Source organism: Phyllostomus discolor, chromosome X (assembly GCF_004126475.2).
Source record: "Phyllostomus discolor isolate MPI-MPIP mPhyDis1 chromosome X, mPhyDis1.pri.v3, whole genome shotgun sequence".
Taxonomy (NCBI): Eukaryota; Metazoa; Chordata; class Mammalia; order Chiroptera; family Phyllostomidae; genus Phyllostomus; species Phyllostomus discolor.
The window spans coordinates 22,049,882-22,066,965 of NC_050198.1; the positions used below are offsets into that span (position 1 = coordinate 22,049,882).

The 17,084-nt window shown below is 36.6% G+C and overlaps 1 pseudogene; it reads right to left on the reverse strand.

Moving 5' to 3' along the window:
- Window positions 1-8,509: 8,509 nt before the first annotated feature.
- Window positions 8,510-9,116, reverse strand: LOC114505413 (annotated as a pseudogene).
- Between the last annotated feature and the right edge of the window lie 7,968 nt (window positions 9,117-17,084).

Below are 17,084 nucleotides of genomic sequence, written 5' to 3' on the forward strand. Positions count from 1 at the left end.
GATTTAACCTCAAGTAATCTGATATAGCAACACTCAAATTCTTAACAACTGTATTACTTTCCTATTTCTGCTATCACAAATTACCATAAAATTAATGGCTTAAAGAAGTACAAACTTATTTCACAGTGATAGAGGTCAGAAATCTAAAATGGGTCTGTAGGACTGTGATCCTCCCAGAGATTCTAGAGAAGAATCCATTCCCTTGCCTTTTTCAGCTTGTAGAAACTGCCTACATTCCTTGGCAATGCTTAGTCTCATGCTTATACATGGCTACAACAGTCCTAGGTTCAAAAAGAATGAAGGTATCACATCCAATGAGGAACATGAACATTCACTTGGGTTGATCAGTTTTTCATAGGAAATCATATCTTTCCTTCAAGTAGCCAGGAATCTTCTCAGGTTCCATTGGCCAAGATTGGGCCACCTGATTTCTCCCTTGGCAAAACCTATTGGGAAAACATATGTTTGGCATTTTCATCTTCTATAGTGAAAAATGAGTTCTGCTACAAAGGAAAAGGGGAAGGGAAACAATTGTTGTTAGATAGACCTTCCCACCTTTTTGATGCCGTGGTCCATATACAAAAGATGAAAATATTTACATGGTACAGTGAGGTAAAGTAGAGGGGCTTTGGGCATATCTTTGGTTAAAAATATCTTCTTCAGACTATATAATTATAAGTAAAAATAAAATAGAATAGATGTTAAAATTGAATTTATAAAAACTTCCAAATAAAGTCTTCCAGAGGTTTTCTTAAAAAAAGATTTTATTTATTCATTTTTAGAGAGAGGAAGGGAGGGAGATAGAGAGGTAGAGAAACATCAATGTGTGGTTGTCCCTCAAGCACTCTACTGGGGACCTGGCCCACAACCCAGGCATGTGCCCCAACTGGGAATCCAACTGGCAGCCCTTTGGTTCACAGGCTGGCACACAGTCCACTGAGCCATATCAGCCAAGGCAAAATCTTCCAAATGCTTTAATGAGGCTCTCAATTCTTCTTTCTTGAGCATAATATTTTACATCTGGATTTATGCTTAAATAGTTATAAACAACTCCCATTTGAGAGTTTTTAATGTATTTTTCCTACAAATATTAATAGATTCTATTGTTGAGAAGTGTTCTTCATACGAGTAACTCATAACACATTTACACCCATTTTACAAATCATTCAAATTATATTTAAAACTTCTGTATTAGAACCAAGTTTTTCATTGACATTTAGGATGGTTGTACAAAATGTAATACAAATTTGCTCAAAGTAATTGGAGTTTTAACGATGTGGGAGAAATTCTGGATCTAAAATCCTGGAAAAGAATGAGACCTAACAGCATGATCAGGGCATTTGGGACAACTTTTCATGTAGTTGTAAGCAAATGCAGATTCATGGCCTACTGAGGAAAAGGTCTCCAGTAAAAATCATACATTGTGTTGAAACTCAAAGGATCACACCCTCCAATGTACAGGAACAACAGACCTAGATCTTGCAGGAACTGAAACTCAATTTTAAATTGCTTCAATCCTTGAAAGTGACTTAAGGTGATCTGGCATTGCTAATGCTTCTAGTCAACTTCCATAAGCAAATATAAAGTCTCTCTGGAGGAAGAATATATCATCCTAGGCCTCGGGTTAGATATATAATTATTCACATACACCATAGGATGCACAGTAAAATATAACTAGCATATAAAAAGACAAAACAACATTACCATAAAATGCAGACAATGAGAATAGCCCAACTAGGATTCTAGTTGGTGGAATTATGATAAATAGACTTTAAAGAACTATGCTTAATGCATTCAAGGACACAAAGCTGAGAACTGGAAAGAACTCGAAGCTATAAAAAATATCCAAATGGAATTTTTAGATGTGGAAAATACAATAACCAAAATTAAAAACTTAAATAATTGGCTCTATAGTATTTTAGACAAAGCTGAAGGTTTAATTAGAAAAGTTTAAAATAGGTCATAGTAAAATGTGTGAGAAAGCATAGAGGAAAAATGAATACCTTGAGAATGTCTAATGCACATAATTTGAGTTCCAGGAGGAGATGAGAGAGAATGGACAGGAGCAATTTCTGATGAAATAATAGCTGAAGACTTTCCAAAAATAATGAAAGAATTTTATTGATCATGGTCTCTACAGGAAGCATGTAGAACCCTAAAAATGTAATAGTTCATTAAGGATTTATTTACAATGGTATGTGTTGCAGAGGTGGGTGTAGAATATACATAAGGAATAGTTCAAGAACTTGATACAATATATTTCTTTTGTGCCTCAACATTCATCCTCTTGACCAGATACAGAGGCAGGAACTATTATAGCTATTTTATGTTACTTGATCCTCTCTCACTTTTAAATCCATCATTTTCTATTGAAGGACACTGATCATGGCTAATGTTTTTGGTTTCAAGTGGTTCTATGAACAACTTGTTCTTACATTAGAATGATACAATAGTATCATTGATACTATTGGTTCTATGAACAACTTGTTCTTACAATAGAATGATACATTTAGAGGTGACCTGATAAGTCACCTCTAAATGTCAAGGAACACATTTTAAACTGCTCACTTATTAAATGTATAAGGACCTTGTGATTGCTAATGTAATGTCACCAATGCAATGGATTAATGTAATGTTGTACAATTATAGGAAATAAAGGATTCCTTCAAACCCACCATGGAGGCCTTCTAATTTTTAACACATGTTCTTAATTTTTATTCACAGCTCTTAATTTATATTTTTCTCTATCTGTGCTTTCTAAAGTTATTATAAAATGCTAGGTGACTCTACAATCTCTGTTGACCCTTTCATTACCATTGAGACCAATTGCTATAGCCACTTGATCTCCAATGCCTTGCCTTCCACCTGCATTTCATCCTCTGGTGATATGTGAGGAATCATGATGTTACTTCATGCCAGGAATTACTCATGCCCCATTGCTTCTCAGCGAGAAGATTATTATTATGTCTCTTGAGTATATGAAAAACTGGGCCCCAGAGTTGCATTTCAGGATCTACTTTCTGAGAGTTTACTTAATACCCTGTATTAGTGAGGATTCTTCAAATAAACAGAACCAATAGGGAGAGTACATATATATAGTGAGAAAGAGTTTTATTTTAAAGAATTGGCTCACACAATTGTGGAGGCTTAGTGAGCCCAAGATCTAATGAGGAAGACGAGAAGGCTGAAGACATGGGAAAGAGATGCAGTATAAGTCCAAAGGCAGTTTACTGTAGACCCAGGAAGAGCCCATGCTGCAGATGAAGTCAGCAGGCCATCTGCTGGAGAATTCCCTTTGGCTTGAGGGAGATCAGCCTTTGGTTCTAGTCAGGCTTTCAACTGATTCGATTACCCCCACCTACATTATGGAGGCAGCCTGATTTACTCAAAGTGCACTGATTTAAATGTACATTGCATCCAAAAATACCCTCAGAGAAACATTCAAAATAATGTTTGGTCAAATATCAAGGCACCATGGCCTAGTCAAGTTGACATAAAATTAAATATCACAGGCTACATCTGGCACTAGTTACTATATCAGTCCAGTTGCCCAGATAAGCAGATTGCACATTCAAATTGGCATAAATCAAAGGAGGCTTATTTACAAAGGGACTAATTACAAAGATGTGGACAGGTGAATGGCAAATGATATCACAAGAAACTGGGCGAGCAACACAGGAGTTGTCACCACTTCTAGGCCCAGAAGTTTGAGAGGAAATGGAGCTTAAACAATTATGTAGAGAAGGCCACTTTTGAAGAAACTGTGACCTTTTGTGGAGGGATACATCAAACACAAGGTGCCTTCCACAAAAGAAACCAGAGAAATATTCACCCTGACCTCTTCTCTCTCCTACTGATGTTCCTCACTAGCTAAACCCAACTGGAAACCAGAGGACATTGGAGATTTTGTAATCCAATCCTGGGGTCAGCTTCCCAAGCTAGAGAGTGAGGTGGAGCATGGATGTGGAGAGGGGGAGGACACCTTGCACAGATCTCAAGGTACAGATTCAAGAATCTCTAAGATTTCCTAAGCATAAAGAATAAAATAAAAATCTTATTTTGGCACATCAAAGTAAAATGGCTGAAAATCAAAAGAAAGAGAAGAATTATAATGTAGAATCCCCCAAAGAAGACAAATTACCTTCAAAAATCAAACAAGAAGACTGACATCTGACTCCACACAGAAACAGCAGAAATCCAAAAACAAATTATTTGTCTTCAGACAATGTATTTTGATACCTTCAAAATACTGAAGGAAAGTTCTGTGAACTTAGAATGTATACCCAGCAAACATAACCTTCAAAAATGAAGATGAAATAAAAATTTAAAGTAAACAACTGAGAAAATTAGTCATGAGCAGAAGTACACTTCAAAAAATACAAAAATCTATTCTTTTGGCAAAAGGCAAATAATTCTAGATATGAATTTTGGCAATATAGAAGAACATGAAAGTAATTAAAGGAGTAAATTTGTGGATCAATTTAATGATTATCAACTCTATAAAACAATGTTGACAATGTCTTATGAAATTTAATATATATATCAAATTAAAATACAAGATAACAGTATAAGTTGAGAGGAAGATAAATTGAGATGGTGTTTAAAGGTCCTTTCATTGTCAAGGAAGTGGGTTAAAAGTATGAAGTTATATTATGGTATGTCAAGATGCATTTTGTATATGGTAAGCAATAACAGAAAAGTTTAAAAAATGTATAGCTACCGAAGTAATTGAGTGGGGAAGTAAAATAATAAAAATAGTCAACTCAAAAAGAGGCAAGTAAAAAGAGAAAAAATAACAGTATAAATGATAAAAATAGGTATGAAATAGTAAGATGATATATTTTTAACCCAAACATATAATTATGGTAAATATAAGTAGGTCATATGCTGCATTTGAAAGACCACAGACAGAACAAAATATAAGCCACTTGTGTGCTGTTTACAAGAAACACATAGAAATTGTCAGAGATACAGAAAGTAAAAAAAAATATATATATATAGCATTCAACATTATCCAAAGCTAGCATATATACATTGACACCAGATAAAGTAGGCTCTAAGGCAAAAAAGCGTTACTAGAAGAAAGGGGACATTTCATAATGAAAAAAGAGTCAATTCATGAGGCAGACACAATAATTTTATATTTGAATGCAGTTTAACAAATCGTCTCAAAATTGGAAAAGTGAAAATTAATAGAATTAAAAGGTGAAATAGATAAATTCATAACTGTATGTGAGAAATTAATACCACTCTCACAATAGGTGATATAAGAAGCTGGAAAAAACATACATCAGAAAGGATATACGATATTTGAACAACATTATGAACACATTTTTATCTAATTGACATCTGTAGAAATCTGAACATAACAGCTGCAGAGTACATATTCTTTTGAAGTACAAATGGAACATTATAGGAACTAGGTTATCTTGCATGGGGAATTTAATTAGCATTATTTCCATGAACAATGATTGCAATATGGTGATAGATAATATGCCTATTTGTTATGTAGCTAACAGTCCTTCAATTTCAAATCATAGATAAACACATACTTCCATAAGAAACCTTTCCCAGAATTAGAAAATATTTATTTCACTTCAGAACTATTCATTGATGAGAACCAGAGTTCAATATTCAAGTTACAATATACCACTTTGGGAATGAAAAACTTTGTATATAATAACCCCCCCTTATCCATGTTTTCACTTTCTGAGGTTTCATCTACTTGTGGTCAACCATGGTCCAAAAATATTAAGCTGAAAATTCCAGAAATAAGCAACAAATTTTAAATTGTGTGTTTTTCTGAATAGCATGATCAAATCTTGAGCTGATTTACTCCATCCTGCCCAGGAAGTAAATCAACCCTTTGTCCAGCTACCTGACTTAGTAGTCATCTTGGTTATGTGGTGTGTATGTATGTGTGTGTGTGAGAGAGAGAGACAGAGAGAGAGAGAGACCACATTCATGTAACTTTTGTCATAGTACATTGTTATAATTGTTCTATTTTATTATTAGTTTATTGTTAATCTCTTACTGTGCCTAATTTATAAAAAGGTTTGTTACTATCCATGGTTTCAGGAATCCACTGAGGGCCTTGGAATACATTCCCCATAGAAAAGGGGGGACTAGTGTATTCGAATAATACACTTCCAATTACAGTTACTAATGTTCTCAATAGTAGACCATCATCTTATGTAAATACTGATGGTACTCTCCAATTTGTAATTCCAACATTGCCTCCCTGTAAGTTCTGTTTTGGGCATCTGCTTGTATAAGGGTGGGGCAAAGATAGGTTTACAGTTGTTCATATGGATGATAATACAATAATTAATAAAATGATACAAGAATAAACTCTGTTTCACATACTAAAAACTATAAACCTACATTTTCCCCACCCTGTATAATCCTTTTGTTTCTGGTATGTAAAGCCACACATAGTCAAGACTTTCACAATGTACTATTTCAAGGCCTTTGTAATATCTAGTCCCAGTATGACACGATGAGTTTTCTTCCATAAATCAAGCCATTCTTACAAAAGAAAATTACAAGATAATACATTTTTTCTAATTACCAGAACTAATTATCAATATTAAAGTGCTACTTTTTAAATTGCTTTACTTGGGATGAACATGGATTAACAATGGGGCAGAAGATATAAATAGAAGATATAAATGGTATGGGAAGTTACTATGCTGAGGTATGCTTTCTTCCATTTTGAAGGCACTGATCACTAACATAGATGTGTGAGGAGAAATGTCTTATCCATGAGAATTGGTATGCCATGACATTAGACTCTCAAGAATTGAAAAGAACAGGATTTGAACCCTCACTGCAAATCAGAATCACAGGAGGAGGTTTTTTGGGTTTTTTTTTTAAAAGTATGCTATCTCATTGTGGTTTTGGTTCCCATGTGTGGTGTGTATACAGATATCAAATTATAATGTTTTATGCCTAAAATTATACAATGTTATTAACCAGTGTTATGGTAATAAAATAAATCTATGCTGGATGGTGTCCCTTGAGATTCTGATTTAATTATTCTGGAGAGGGACCCAGCATCAGTAGTTTTCAAAAAGCTTCCTCCATGTGATTATAACATGCAGTCATGGATAAGAGCCCTTGGTGCAAAATCTTCCCCCCTCCCTAGATATGATTAAAACAAGGTAAGTGCAGTTTTTTGGTAAGATTTAAATATATTTCTGCTGGAAGTTTGAACAAAACATCGTATTACTTCTTGGGCTTTCTTTGGTGACCTATGGTTTGGTCATTCCTTCATTTAGTCAACAAATGTTTACTTAGCACACACTATGTGCCAGACATTCTGTTAGAGCAGTGGTTCTCAATCAGGAGTGATTTTGCCCCCTCCTAGCCCTTGGGGACATTTGGCAATGTCTGGAGATGCTTTTGATGGCCATAACTAAAAGTGGGTGCATATAAATGAGTAAAAGCCACAGAGGCTGCTAAACATTCTGCAATGCACACAACAGCCTCCCCAAAAATATTTTGCACAAAATGTCGATATTATGTTAAATGAGCGTGAACAGGAAAAATTCCTTGTCTCTGTGGAGCTTACAGTCTAGTGGGAGAAAGCAGCCAATATGCAAATACTATATATTTGTGTGTATATGTGTATGTATACGCACATGTGCGTATGTGACATCGGGTAATTTTAAGTGTTGCAAAGATGACTTAAGCAAAATGTGGCTGGAGAGAGTCTATTTTAGATGAGGTAATGAGAGAAAGCTCCTCAGCAGAAATGTTTAAGCAATCATTTGAATGATGTAAACAAGTTAGATGAAAACTTGAAAGTTAGATTAGAAATTGGAAATTACCTGAAAGGTATCAATGTGTCTTCTCAGAGTGAGGAAAGGAATTAATAAGGAAAATAAGAGAAGGGAAAAAGTAGGTTTAAAATTGTAACTACACAAGACAGAGTTTACTCCTGTATTATTATTTATTCTTGTATTATATATTTTTCTATACAAACAATCATAAACCTACTTTTTGTTTTTTTGTTGTTTGTTTGTTTGTTTTCCAGGTTTCATCTTTTCAATCAGCTCCATGAAGGACATCCTAAATGTCACATGAAAACACAACAGAATATTGTTTTCGGTATTAAAAATATATGTCATTCACAAGTATTTAAGAAATGTCTCTATATCAGGGCAGTGATCTTCAATAAAAAACACCACCTCTAAGTAATCATGTTCTTAATTGCTTGTAGTTATATTTGAAAATTGCTTCCTAACCATGGTAAACACTGCGTAAGTTTTTAAAATGTTCCTAGATGTACATTATTTCTGGGAAAAAAGTCTGGTCAAACTTTTCTTTTTTTCAGAACCAATCATGAGACCCCAAACTAAATACCCCAGAATTTGTCTTTAAAGGGTGAAAAAATAAAAATAAAAACACATGGAACTTTCTAAAAGGTTTTTAACAAGCTACCTTGGGAGCTCAATTCAGAAACAGATGTTTCAGTGCAGCTCCAAAACTCTTTATAAATACAATGGTCCTGGATCAGAAGTTTTATTCCTTGTGTATCTACATAAAGTGTGCATGCCTCACCTCAGTTGTCATAAATGTCTCTGTAATTTCCTCCTGAGTAGTGATCATAACCACCTTGGTTGTCACCATAGTCTCTGAACCTTCCATATCCATATCCATATCTTCCAAATTGACTCTCATACCAGCCACTCCCATAGCCCTGGTCCTCACCACCTCTAGAGTAGCTGCGACCATGCCCACGGGCCCCAAAAGGACACACTCTGGTTCCACAGGCTGATTTGCCTGCATGGTTCACATGGATCTGGTGATCATCCAGAGACTCTCCATTCATGACTCTAATGGCATCTGAGGCATGCTCTGGACTGGTGAATGTAGTAAAGCCAAAACCCCAGGATCACTGAGTCTCTGAGTCCTTGACAATGACCAGTAATTGATGACGATTCAGAAATTGCTCTGAAGCTGCTGAAGTGATCTTCCAGAGTTTGCTCATCAGTATTGAAGTTGAGCCCTCCAACAAAGAGCTTCCCTTCTTCAGAGGACATGGCAGTGAATTCGAGTCCTAGAAATTAAGGAAAAGGGCCAGATAGACAACTATCCCAAGGAACAGAGCGACTGAGCTGTAAACGTTCTTTTGCCTACCCTTTATGGTAAGACTACAGGCAGCTCAACTGGGCTTTGTGGTTGTAATTTCAAAGTGAAACCAATTATAAAGGCACTGGGCTCCAGCCACATTCAGCTCTTGGAATCGCATGCAGGAGAGTAGGATTAACTGGGTGTGGGATTTTCCCAGGTGATTTTAACTGAGGAAGAGAAGATCATGGGATTTGAAGGCATTTTCAGGGAAGGGATTGTGTAAGTAGATCATGGATCCTAAAGGAGGTAAATACTGATGAACAGTGAAAAAGCAATAGGGTTCTTGCATTTGAGGTCTAAATGATGTCAGAAAATTACTGTAGCAAGGGTTTTAGATGTGAGATAAGAAGAAAAAGAGTAAGGATCAGAAAGTTTGATGATTCAAAATAAAATATTTTTGAGGCTAAGATCTAAGGAGCAAGGAGGATCCTCTCCTTCTTGGTCCCTCTTTCAGATCCTATTGTGGGCATCGAAGCCAGAGGAGGGGTGGGTTACTAGGAGTACAGAAAGCTTTTACTGGTGTCACAGCTAAGAGAATTTTAGAATAACAGCTAATGGATTTTTAAAAATCAAATTCTATATTCTGACTTATGTATTTCCCCAGGTTTGTGATATAAAGGATGGTCTGGAGGTATAAGTGAAAACAATTAACACATTAATTAGGGAGAAGTAAGCAGCACCAGAAGAGAAAAGGAATTCTAGATGGATTGATCCTTTTCCTCCACACTCGTAGATTCTATGGCATATCTATCTGATACCCTTTCTTCTTTTTCCTGTACTTGTTCATGTAACTAAGAAGGTGAAATGACATTTATGTCTCTTATATGGTCTGCTTCTTCACATAATCACAACAATGAGAATATTTTTGCCTAAGTTTTGAATATTTTGTGTGTTTTGGTCCCTCCTGCTCCGCCATTTTCCGCAAAAATTGTAGTTTTGGCCTGGCTGGCATAGCTCAGTGGATTGAGCGCGGGCTGCAAACCAAAGCATCACAGGTTTGATTCCCAGTCAGGGCACATGCCTGGGTTGCAGGCCACGGCCCCCAGTAACTGCACATTGATGTTTCTCTCTCCTTTTCTCTCTCCCTTCCCTCTCTAAAAATAAATAAATACAATCTTTAAAAAAGAATTCTTGTTTAAAAAAATTGTAGTTTTGGAACTATTTATGTAACTAAAAATTCTACTGGTGTTATGGGCAATCCCTGTTCCATCTTATCTACAAATTACAAACTTGAAACAAATCTCAAGACTCAGAATACAGGCACACCTCATTTTATCTTTGCTTTATTGCACTTCACCAATGATCTGTTTTTTACAAATTGAAGGCAAGACCTTCCACCAACAAAAAAGTCTGGAACTGAACTCACAATATCTCTGGGGTAGTCCTGTATTTCATTTCCTTCCATCAGAGTAAAAAAAAAAACCTGTTTCTAATTTAGTGTCTGCCCTTTAGTGGAAAGAAATGCTGACCTTTTGATTCAGGATCTGTAATCTGACCCTGTTGTCTATTATAGAGCTTTATTGCACTGAAGGGAACTATGAACTGCTTAAATAATAAATGTATGAATCAGATCTGTACTGATTCAGGGGAAGAATGAGTGCGGGAAGACACATTAAGTCTCTTAATTCTTCTGAACCATGTCTCATGGAGGACATTCCCTGATGGTTTTAAAGGACTGCAGTAAGGTATTTACAAGCATGAAACACTTCATTAAGTTTAGCCGTTTTGCTCATCAAAAATGTGCAGCCTTATCTATCAGAGGAAAGCATTCATTGTCCAAGTTTATATGCTAATGACCCTCTTCATAGTCAAAGCACATTATAAGTATTTATTCACAGGCCAGATGAGAACCTTTAAAGTGGTTAATTTTAAAACAAAACAACTTTTTTACAGAGAGAAAATAACACTGAATGTGAACAAAATGAGCCTTTGTGTCATGGTTTCCACATAAGAAAGCATTTGCTAACCGCCAGCACTAATCATGTATGTTTACTCAATATATGACGCAGACCTGGTTTTCAAATGCATAATCAAATATAAACATATGTAGATTGAGATCTTTTGACAATAAAGAATTGTGGATAAGTGTCCCAGGTTCGATTCCCAGCCAGGTTACATTCCTGGGTTGCAGGCCATAACCCCCAGCAACCATACATTGATGTCTCTCTCTCTCTCTCTCTCTCCCTCCCTCCCTCCCTCCCTCTCTTCCCTCTCTAAAAATAAATAAAATCTTTAAAAAAAAAGAATTGTGGATAGACTTCTCATTAATAACAATCATCACTATATTCTATCTTCCTTAATTAAAGACATGGATGATACCAATATTAAACAATGTGCTGAAGCAACAGTATTAAACATATTTCTTACTCTTTTATTACAAGGTGTAAAAACTAGGAATCAGCACTTATTGAAATGTCCAAGGCTCAATTGTCTCTTCCCAGACAAAGACATGAAAGACAATAAGCTATTTATAAAGGGTTTTCTGCCCACAGAGTCTTATCTCTGTTTCACCCTTATTTAATGTTTCATGGGTTTGGCGTTCAGAGCCTGGAGATTACCAGTCATTGTAGCAAGGGTGTCAGGTTAGTGTGGCAGGAATTTTTTCAGATGTGAAGAAGGCCTCATTGGGGGCTTTTCACTAGATTCTCTTCTGGAGTCATTTTTTAAAACATTTTTAAATTGTTGTTCAAGGGAAGTTTTCTGCCTTTTCCCTGCACCCCTACCCACCACCCCAGTCCTCCCCCCTGTTTCCACGCCCTTGTTATTATCCATGTGTCCTTTATGATTGTTCCTGTAAACCCTTCATGCTTTTCCCCCATTGTCCCCTCCCCTTTCCCCTCTGGTCACTGTTAGTCTGTTCTCAATTTCAATGTCTTGTGTTATATTTTGCTTGCTTGGAGTCATTTTGGTTTTTGAGTATTTCTTTTAAGAATCATAATAAAGTATAGAGGGCTATGATTTTCTTTGATTCCTTGTTGGCTAAAAGTTTAACACAGCTAAAAACTTGAATGCGTCCAACTCATCTGCCTTTTCTATACCCAAATCCCTGATGAAAGTTAAAGTTGGTTAATGGACAAACTACGGCCTCTGCAACATTGTGATCTTCCACAATAGCATTTTCAGAGCAGCAGGGGAAGGCTCTGATAATTTTCTGGTCTGCTTGGCTCTGGTTCTCCAACAAAGCCATTAAGAACATTTTGCCAGTCTCCAACTCTCTGACTCCAAAATATTCTTGTCACTATTAGCATATTGCTTCTCACTTCACCACAAAACTGAATATTATTTGAAGCCTCCTTTAACTTTTTAAAAAAAGATATTTTATTGATTATGCTATTACAGTTGTCCAAATTTTTCCCCTTTGCCTTCCTCCACCCAGCACCCCCATTCCCTCCAATAATCCCCCATTACTTCATGTCCATGGATCATACATATATGTTCTTTGACTACTCTACTTCCTATACTATTCTTATCATCCCCCTGTCTATCTGTATGTACCAGTTTGTACTTCTTAATCCCTGCAACTTTTCCCATTCTCTCCCTTCCCTCTCCCAATGGATAACCCTCCAAATGATCTCCACATCTATGGTTCTGTTTCTGTTCTGCTTGTTTGCTCAGTTTATTTTTTTTAGATTCAATTACTGATAGTTGTGAATTTATTCCCATTTAAAATGTTCATAGTTTTGATCTTCTTTTTCTTAAATAAGTTCCTTTAACATTTCATATAATAATGGTTTGGTGGTGATGAATTACTTTACCTTTACCTTGGCTGGAAAGCACTTTATCTACCCTTTGATGCTAAATGATTGCTTTGCTGGATAGAGTAATCTAGGTTGTAGGTCCTTGCTTTTCATCATTTTGGATACTTCTTGCCAGCTGCTTCTAGCCTACAAAGTTGTTTTTTTTTTTGAGAAATCAGCTGACAGTCTTATGGGAACTCCTTTGTAGGTGACTATCTGCTTTTCTCTTGCTGCTTTTAAGTTCTTTCTTTATCCTTAACGTTTTTCATTTTAATTATGATGTCTCTTGATGTGGTCCTCTTTGGGTCTATCTTGTTTGGGACTCTGTGTGCTTCCTAGACTTATACGTGTATTTTCTTTACCAAGTTAGGGAAGTTTTTTTTCATTATTTTTTAATAAGTTTTTAATTTCTTGCTCTTTCTCTTCTCCTTTTGGCACCTCTATGATTCCAATGTTGGTATGTTTGAAGTTGTCCCAGAGGCTCCATAACCTATCTTGCTTTTTTGGATTCTTTTTTCTTTTTGCTGTTCTGATTGAACATTTTTTCTTCTTTATGTTCCAAATCATTGATTTGATTCTCAGCTTCATCCACTCCACTGTTGATTCCCTATAAATTTTTCTTTTTTTCTCTTAGTGTAACCTTAATTTCTGCCTGGTTCTTTTTTATGCTGTTGAAGTACCCACTGAGTTCCTTGAGTATCCTTATATCCAGTGTTTTGAAATCTGCATCTACTTATCTCCATTTTATGTAATTCTTTTTCTGGAGTTTTGTTCTGTTCTTTCATTTTGGCCATATTTCTTTATCTCCTCATTTTGGCAGCCTCCCTGTGTTTGTTTCTGTGCATTAGGTAGAGGTGCTTTGACTCACTGTCTTAGTAGTGTGGCTTATTGTAGAAAAGCACACTGGTAATTTGAATAGGGTGGAGCCTTAGGTAATTGCCAGGGTGGGGTAACCTGTGGGAACCAGGTTGATGGAGTCTCTGATATAGTGTCGTGCTCTGTGGCTCTCTGTGGTGTAGGGACAGTGCCACTACCTGGCCTCTGGAGATTCATCTAGGAAGAAGCTGTCCCCTGATACTCACCTTGATTCCAGATACTTCAGTGCCCTTCCACGTGCTGCCCCAGTGCTGAAGCCCAGAGGGAGTGAGTCTTCATAAGTCATAAGACCATTGTGGGTCCTTTAAAAGGAGACTCCTGATAATTCCACAGTTTCTTCCTCTGTCCCAACCTGCACTGGTTCTTATAGCCAGAAGTTATGGGGAATTATCTTCCTGCAGAGGGACCCTGGGCTGGGTGGTCTGGTGTGGGGTTGGGATCCCTTGCTCAAGAATTATCCCTCCTGATTTTTATCCACCACATGTGGGGTGGGACCACCTGTTCTGTGTCTCTACATCTCCATCCCTCCTACCCATCTGGGTGAATGTGACTTCTTTAATCCCTTGGCTGTCATACTTCCATACAGTTCAATTTTCTCGTGATTCTGGGTGATATTTTTTTGTAGTGGTGTGTGAGAAGGTGAGCTGTGTTTACACATATCTCCATCTTGATCAGAAGCTCTCCTTTAACTTCTTGCCACATAACATAAGCACACCCTTGTGATGCCAGCCATTCTTTGCTTTTCATAAAAAAAAGTAATAATCCCTCCATTGGTTCTTTGATATTGATTCTTTCTTACTCACAGACTATGGAAAGGCATTTTTCTGCTTTCTCCTTTGTTTTTAATTCCACTCCTTTTAGGGTTTATTGTAACTACCAACCTGGTTGTCTTGCATCTCTCACTCAAGTATAAACCCCATGAAGGCAGGAAACTAGTCTATCCTGCTCCTCATTGTGTTTCCTAAGAAGAGATTAATACCTGGTTTGATAAAAAATTTGGGGAGTTTTAATGAATGAATGAGAGATGAAAGAGGTGAGGCAAAGTGGTATTATGGAATCCAGAGTGTTTTATGTTTCAGTTTCAATAATTTTGTTACTTTCGATGTTCCCTATGATAGTCTATACTGATAGATAGTCTTTTATCAACAAATATGTGATGCTATTGAAATACTTATCTATAGTTGCTTGTACACTTCTAACTCAAGACAGTTCATGTCCTTGACCAGTTGTCAAGTTTATAGCAATCATATTGTGCTGTGCTACCCAGGTACTGCTAATGTGTAAATTTTCCAGTGAATTATTTATCAGAAAGTTAAATAATAGAACTCAACTTGAGAAGAAGTGTATAAGAAAGTGTTTTGATAGACTTACATTTATTTATTCTGTTTATCACAGGATTGCATAATATATGTTCATATTAGATACCAATGACATGGTTGAACTTAGGGTGTTTTCCCCCAAAGAAAAGCATTCAGCCATTTACATATGAAATTAAAGTGAAGGTACAAAAGGTCAACTCCAGAAAACACTATGTCATCCAGTAATGAAACAAGATAATATTTAAGGTTCATCATTTAAAGGTTATATTTGAGCCCTGGCTAGTGTGACTCAATGGACCAAGTGCTAGCCTGCAAACCAAAGGGTCACCTGTTCGATTCCCAGTCAGGGCACATGCCTGGGTTGTAGGCCAGGTCCCCAGTAGGGGGCACATGAGAGGCAACCCCACACTGATGTTTCTCTCCCTCTCTTTCTCCTTCCCTTCTCCTTTGTCTAAAAATAAATAAATAAAATTTTTAAAGAAAAGGTTGTATTCTAGGTCCAAATAAAATGAATCATTCACTCCTAAACTATTGCGTATCACATTGTGAATCACTCTTGAAGAGGAGTAGAAGGAAAAACAGCACATAATATGAGGTTTTGTGTCATCTTTTACCTAAGGTAGTCTAAAACAAATTTAGGTGTTATGTTTTTGCCTATTAGACTATATCATTTTTTCTTAAATTTTAGAATAAAATTAAATACATATTATTTTTAAAATATTTTTTATTTATTTTTAGGGAAGGGAAGGTAAGGAAAAAGAGAGGGAGAGAAACATCAATGTGTGGTTGACTCTCATGCACCCCCTATCAGGGACCTGGCCTGCAATCCAGGCATGTGCCCTGACTGGGAATCAAACCTGCGACCCTTTGGTTCACAGGCTGGTGCTCAATCCACTGAACTATACCACCCAGGGCATGTGGGCTTGTTTATTTTGTCTTTTTTTTTTTCACCTGTCTCTAAGCCTCCAGTGGCTAATAGCAATCCAGGCATGTGCCCTGAGTGGGAATCAAACTGGTGACACTTTGGTTTGTAGGCCAGCACTCAATCTATTGAACCACACCAGCCAGGGCTAAACATATATTATTTTTAAATAACTATTTCAATAAGTGTTTGTTGATGACCTGCTATGTTCTAACACTAGCCTGGACTTTGAGGGATAAGGCAGAAAAGGAATACCTGAACCGATTCTCAAAAAAAAAAAAAGGTAGACATTAACTAGGCTAAGAAAGTTGAAACTGCCAGGAAGAAATAACAGCATACCGAAAAGCACATGGAGGCATGAAGAAAATTTATAAATGTTTCCACTTAACTAGAGAAAGGATATATGTGGAGATATAAAATTAAGAGTATATATGGAGGATAGTTAAATCACTACAGGGATGGGAGAGGGAGTATGCAGAGTGAGGGGGAAAAGAAAGCACAGAGGTTGAAATACTAGGAAAGACATCCAAAGGATGGGCAGTATAAGAGGCCCCCCAATGACAGAGAAAGCAATTATAGAAGTGAAATCACAAACATACACAGAGCCAAAAAAACAAAGTGATAGAATAGACAATTTGCATTAATGACTTTAACTTTTCACCTTTCTTTGTATTTACTCCTATTACTATGTACATTTTCAGTGTCTTCCTATTGTGACTCTAGGCTTGATCACATGACATACTTTAGCCAATGGAATGTTAGCAGATGTGACACAGATTAGAAAATCAGATTGTACAATTGAGCCTATCCTCTTGCATCTCTGTCATGAGGGGTATTGGCCTGAGTAGCTCACTGGTCACAGCAAAAGGATTAGCCACCCCTGAATTTGTTCAGCCAAATTCAACTTGACCTGTAGACTTAAAATCATCAATGACTGTTGCTTTAAGTCACTGAGTTTTGGGGTATTCTCTTCTGCAGTAATAGATGGCTAATACATAGAACTCCAAGGAGAGGCTGATTACATGGTGTGGAATTCCAGAGAAAGAAAATAATACACTGAATTATGTTATGAGAAGGTTTCTGCTTATCTTA